Below are 6,438 nucleotides of genomic sequence, written 5' to 3'. Positions count from 1 at the left end.
ACCGACATCCTTAAATTGAAATGTTATGCAAATTGTGTTGAAAATAGTTTTAATGAGATTGGAGAGAAGATATAACTGCAGTGTGGTACATGTATCAAAATTTATCAATTATTGGTGCAGTATGTTGTGTGTGTTAGTTGTTTGTTATTTTATTTGTGACATGCTAATATTCCCTGCCAAGTTTTATTTGATGAAACATCACTATATGGCTTTCAGTAATGTAACAAGCATGTACAATGAATGCTGTTACAAGGTAAGTACACAGTAAGTAGTGTACATAGTGATTATATGAAATTGTGTATGTTTAAGCTACCTTCACTTGGGATGTTTGTTTTTGAAACTTTCAGATCTGATGGTGACAGCGTGATTCTGTCAAAGCAGGTCATAGTAATAAAAAGAATTGTTAGTGGTTTTGACTAACTTGATACTTCAAGAATAATACAACTTTCACATTGCCCCCAAACTGACGCAATACCAAACATATACAAGTTTTATGTCTCCTTTGATGTAAACTGGGATGCAAACAAAAAGTTGCAGTTCTACAAAATGCTCCCTGCTGCTGATGTTGCTATGAAAGTAGGCTGTGTGGATTACAATGAAGAAAATGACACTCGGATTAATTTTGATATAATGAAAGAGGATGAAGTGGATTTCATCTGTAAGCCAGGATTTACTGCATGCTTACTTGACTTTATCACACTGTTGAATATTTCTGGCCCACATTAATAAATTTAAATTTTTCATACTTTTTCTACAGTGCAAGAAATATATCATTTTATTTATGAGTTTCTACAAAGTGAATGTTGAATAAACTCCCTACAAAGTCATTTGGTTTACTTCATCATATTTTGATGTTACAGTACTGTATTGTTTAATTTTTCAACTATTACTTGTGAACTGCTATCAGCTGACCTATAGTTCAATGATAAGCTAGTAGGAACATTTCATTAAAATAGTAATAATAATTTTGAGGAAGTTTGATATCTTATTAACCCGCTCTGTCCTTTCCAAATTGTGGAAAAAAACAGTTTTTACAAGCTGACAGAAAAACTAGATGCCTAGCCCATTGTCTTGCAAAACTTGCCATTTGCATTAATCTGTTGTAAAACCTGCAATGTTCAAAAAACATTTAAATAGCCGATGTGCGTGTGGTAGTGGGCTACTATGCAGATTTTTAAACTATTTTTTCCAAATTTTTGGTGAAAGAAATCAGCTGTCTACTATGTTTCCAATAGTTTGTGCAGTTTTTCACCAATACCCAAAATTTTCTTTGAGTGTAAATAGTGGCTTCTTAATTTGGGCATGTCAGATCAGACATTAACTAACAGGCTTCTGTTTCAGAGCATGGAAATATTAAGACAGTGCTAAGCAAACAACATCTCAAATTGAGACACTGTACATGTCAGTTATAAAAATATCGGAACAGTGCTAGACAAACTACAGTACCTTGAATTGAGATATCATATATGTCAACTATGAATGCAATGTTTCTCTGAAAGTTACACCAAGGATAGCAAACCTCATGAAGAAATACTTAGCTAAAGGTGTGCAGCTTAAAATTCAGTCCAATTGCGTTACACTGAAATTTGTCAAGTAATGAAATGCATCTTCATTAGCAAGAAGCCAGACTTTTCTGATAAACAATAATTGCTGTGTGACATTAAAAAAGCATCAAAAAGGAGGACATGCACGAGGGGGGGGGGGGGGGGGGCGGAACCTATTTGCTGCTAACACAAATCTTGTGCTGCAATCTTTATGCATAATCATATGATCAGGAGAAGTGTTTAATAAGAGGTGTGTTTTTTAAACTTTTTTTTTTGAATCAGTCACTACCTGCAATGTCAAATGCTATCATACTCCGTTTTCATCAGGTCTGTTCTTTGTTTACAAGAAACAAGATTTAATCTTTCCACTAAGTAGACAGATGAGAAATGTTGGTGTCAAGTTATACATTGGCAGAGAAAGAAATCACAACCCCAAGGAGGAGTTACGCGACAGAAATGAAAGGTGGTAAGCATCTTTCAATGTCTGAAAGATGACGTCTATTTGCACCAGCTGCACAAGAGTGATTCTAGTGGTACCAGAGTGCAAGTCAGGCTTGCTTGAAACGCACGCTGTAACGGTTGTTTTAGTTACCTTTTAGATTGAATGTGGTGAGTTGATATTCCATCTCACTGAGTTTTAATCAGATCACGTAATAGAGCTGTGAGAAGCTGGATGTTCATTCTGCAATATTGCAGAAAAACTTGGCAGGAATGGAGCCACTGTTCATGACTGCTGGCAGCAGTGGTCATGAGAATATACAGTCACAAGAAAACCAGGCTCCAGGTGGCCATGTGGCACTACCAAGAGGGAAAACCATTGTGTGCTGCATATGGCTTGGGTGCCTCATATTGCGTACATAAGCAACTATTTGAGCAGCAGTTGGCATCACAGTGACACAAAAAACTGTCACAAATTGGTTACTTCAAGGACGGCTCTGAGCCAGGTGTCTTGTAACATGCATTCCACTGACAGCAAACCACTACCACCTGCGACTTCAGTCGTGTCTTGCGACAGCTCATTTTTGTGATTTCTGATGAAAGCTGGATCTGCCTTGGTGGCAGTGATGGCTGTGTGTTGGTTATCAAGAGGCTAGTTGTGGGTCTACAACCTGCCTCTCTGCATGCTAAACAGGAGCACTCTCATGACTATCCAACATACCCTGACTGCAAATTTGTACGTCAAAGTGGTGATTTGCCCTGTTGTGCTGCCAATCATGAACAGCTTTCCACTAGGTGCTTTCCAATAGGTTAACACTTGTCCACGTATCACTGTTGTAACCCAACATGCTTTAAAGAGTGTTGAAGTGTTGTCTCGACTGCTCAATTATCAGATCTGTTTCCAGTCATGCTCATAGGAGACATCATCGAAAAGCGTCATCTGCAACAACGTTATTAGCCCCTGTATTGACGAACCAAGTGCAATAGGCATGGAATTCCATTCCACAAACTAACGTCCAGCATCTGTATGACACAACACATGCACATTTGCATGCTTGCATTCAACATTCTTGCTGTTACACCGATTATTAATGTATTGGAATTTCACATTTGCAGTGGCTTATTTTGCAATTACATTAACTTGTGATCTTGCAATGTTAATATCTTAAATATGTTACCTATTTGAATGTATTCCCAATTTCTTTATATCAATTATTTTTTGGTGTTGTGACTTTTCACCAATGCATGTATATACTTAGGTGTCAGCCTCTGCCAGTTGACATGTAATGTGACTTATTCTAAATCCTTACGGCCGTTTGTACATTCTCTGGATAAATCCAGGGGTAGCTAACTGAAGGATAGGCTAAACACCAGTTAACTTGGTGTGCATTGTATGAAGCATAGCATTCCCATTCAGTTAAATTGGCAACAACTGAGGAGGATGCTGGGTATTTTTGTGTATGTCATTTATTAAATAAATAAACAACAAATGTCCTGAAACCAAAAACAGTAAGCTTACGTAATAGGTTTTTCTTTATTTTATAAGCAGTTTGACTATTCATCAGTTTGTAAACATTAATAACGATTTGAAAGATATAAAGAGGTGAACAAGTTAGGCGTGTCGCCCTGAAGCTGTGCATGATACGTGAGAAAGACGAAGTGCATGTTTGAAGCATACAAGAAGCTTATCGGCTGAAGCTAAGAATGCTGCAATAAAATGTATGATTACCTGTTTCACCACTGCACGCTTACCGTATCCAGTTTTTCAGTCAGGCACGAGAAAAGGATGACTAATCGATTTGGTGTCCTGTCCAGGTCTCGTGCTTGCTTTGCCAGCAGTGCTGTACTTATCAAAATTAGTTAATGAACAATAGGTGCCATAATGAATGTGGTATGATTAATGACCAAACATTCACATGTTTGCAGCAGATAAGCACTCCAAAATGCCGCAGACGGGTTATTTTTGCTCAGGGTGCATTAACAACGCATCCATGAACATGTATATTCGAACGCTTGTTATGCGTTAGTAGAACACAAACGGTATGCAATCTGTGTATCTGGCTGGTTGCATGGCATGAAAGAAGTTAAACAATAACGTGTTCATAATCTAATGAAGGTAATGAGAGAACTGTTAAAAGTAGGTAGTCGGTGATTTCAGTACACTAAGTGTAGAATCCTCTTCACCTGGAAGAGCCCAACATAGTTAACATATTGCAATGGTGCGTAATGCGTGTGCACTTATTTAAACCACTTCGCATTTATTTAATCATTGTCTGCATAAAAATATGCTCTGTATCTTTGTGTGTGTCACTTCAGATTTACTTGTCATCTGCTGAAATAGCATATCTAAAGGTGATATCACACATGCAGCATTTGACAGATGCCGAGCCCCGGTCAAGCAGATACACATCAAAAGAAGTGAACATTCACCAACCACTGCTTTGATTCCGCATCCAGACATTCACGCTGTTGGGATTTGGAAGTAATCGAGGGCAAACAGCTACAGATGTAGTTCAATTTTGGTTTAGGTTATATGTATGGAATAATAAATTCTGTAACTGGTAGCTTCATTTTGTCATTAAAAATATAGCACATGAGCATGTAAACAGCTGTAAGTAGATAGTATTTTGTACTTAAGTATTGTATATTATTTTTCATAGTGCCAAATCACAAATGTGTTGGACAGTCGTTATTATTTTGTTGATTTAGTGCACTATAGCATTTGTAAACACGTGTAATGCCCTTGGGTTTTATGTCATTGTGAGTCATTGAAGTTTTATATATGTGAGCAGCAATTCAGTAATTTGAATTAGTTCCTCATTAAAAGTATTGTGTATCATATTCCACTTCATTTATTTTATAGCTCTGGAATGGTATAACAAAACTCTAAGAGTTTCTGGACAACTGTAAAAATGACCAGTGATGTGGAATTCATGGTCACATCATAAGAACCGAGATACTGCTTGTGATATCTGGAAAACAATTGAAATCAACAGGAACATGAAGTTTTCTGTTCAAGAACTGAAAAGACAAGACCTTTTCATGGTGTCCTTTAGAAAAGGCTCATCTGAAAAGTGGAGGTAGGATGAATGATTTTTACATGCCAACATGGTTTGTATTTAAAACAATGCCATGATTCTTGTTGGATGAATATGGTCCATGACACAATAAAAACAGAGGTAATTATATTTTTGACATTATAGTTGGCCAATAATGTGACGAACAAACACAGTACACGTAAATTAGCATTTCTTGTTTTTGCGATGTTTCCACCTGTTAAGTGATCAGCAGTCGTATTTCTGGTTGTGGGCAATGAAGTTTAATGTTTTCACTTCACTGAACACTAATTTTGGAAGACTTTTCTCTCAACTGTTGTTCCCCAGTTGTTGTACCATTACTTATTATGGAGTTAACTTGCACAAAATATGTCATTCTGATGAATGAGCTGATAAATGGTGAATCTAATTAAGATGTTTTCTAGCATGCTGTTCCAATTAACTTACTGCAGAATGCTCGATTGACTTCAGCTGTGACTTAATGTGATTTCCCAGAAATTTTATCTGATACTGATTCTATGAGTACCTCTCTCTCTCTTCTAATCTCATTCTTTTGTGTTCTATGCTTATCTGGAAAATAATACTATTGGTTTATTAATATTCAGGCACCAATGCAGTGCGGAAAATTTGTTTTTATATTGTGATATTGTGGTTATTCTTTTCCATACAGCAGTATGTTTCTAGAATCATACATTTTGGTTTACCGACATGATTCTGATATCGTTATGTTTTAGGTCAAGAAATTTGAAGACAGCACTTATAATGATGACGAGAGTGCATTTGCTGTCATACCACAGACTGGAGGACTTGAACAGACTGATGCTGAAAATGGAGGTATGTTTTTTTTAAACACGATTGTAATAAATTACTGCTAGTGATTCCATTGATCAACTGACATGATTTTACACTGCTTTTGTTGTTACAGCATTTGGGTTACCCTCAGGCAGTTCAGCTACCTTAAAAAGGAAACTTAATGAGACAGAGGACTGCAAAGTGAAAATGAATCAGGCATTTTCTTTACTTACAAGTAGTGGCAGAAAGACCCTAAAAGGAAAAGGAGATACATGTACATTTTTTGGGAATTTTGTGGGAGCCAAACTTCAGGTGATGGGTGAGGACTTTTTTTTGTAAAGGGCAGTTGCTGTGTAGTGTATAAATTACTCTTTTTTTATACGTTAGGATGGTGTCTGCAAAGAGAGATGGGCACAGGAGCAACAGTGGACATTTACAATCTTATGATTATTCTGCTAATACATTACAATTGATGTAAATGCAGTGCTTAAATAAAATAATTTTCTGTCCTCTACAAAATATTTCTCTTCCATATTCCTATTTAATCAGTGATTTGGCTAAACTTTACTATGGACCATTGAAGTGCTGCTCTTGTTCATGGTATAGCA

The 6,438-nt window shown here is 36.7% G+C and overlaps 1 long non-coding RNA gene across 1 annotated transcript; it reads left to right on the top strand.

Moving 5' to 3' along the window:
* The first annotated feature begins 4,858 nt into the window (after positions 1-4,858).
* LOC126425275 (uncharacterized) lies at positions 4,859-6,233 on the top strand. Its single transcript, XR_007576276.1, has 3 exons — positions 4,859-5,062; positions 5,773-5,872; positions 5,964-6,233. It is a non-coding gene; the product is annotated as an uncharacterized LOC126425275 (long non-coding RNA).
* The last annotated feature ends 205 nt before the right edge of the window (positions 6,234-6,438 follow it).

This window comes from Schistocerca serialis, chromosome 10 (genome assembly GCF_023864345.2).
Source record: "Schistocerca serialis cubense isolate TAMUIC-IGC-003099 chromosome 10, iqSchSeri2.2, whole genome shotgun sequence".
In the NCBI taxonomy this organism is placed as follows: Eukaryota; Metazoa; Arthropoda; class Insecta; order Orthoptera; family Acrididae; genus Schistocerca; species Schistocerca serialis.
The sequence above is the reverse complement of the archived record's forward strand: the minus strand, read 5'-3'. Positions and strand labels throughout refer to the sequence as shown.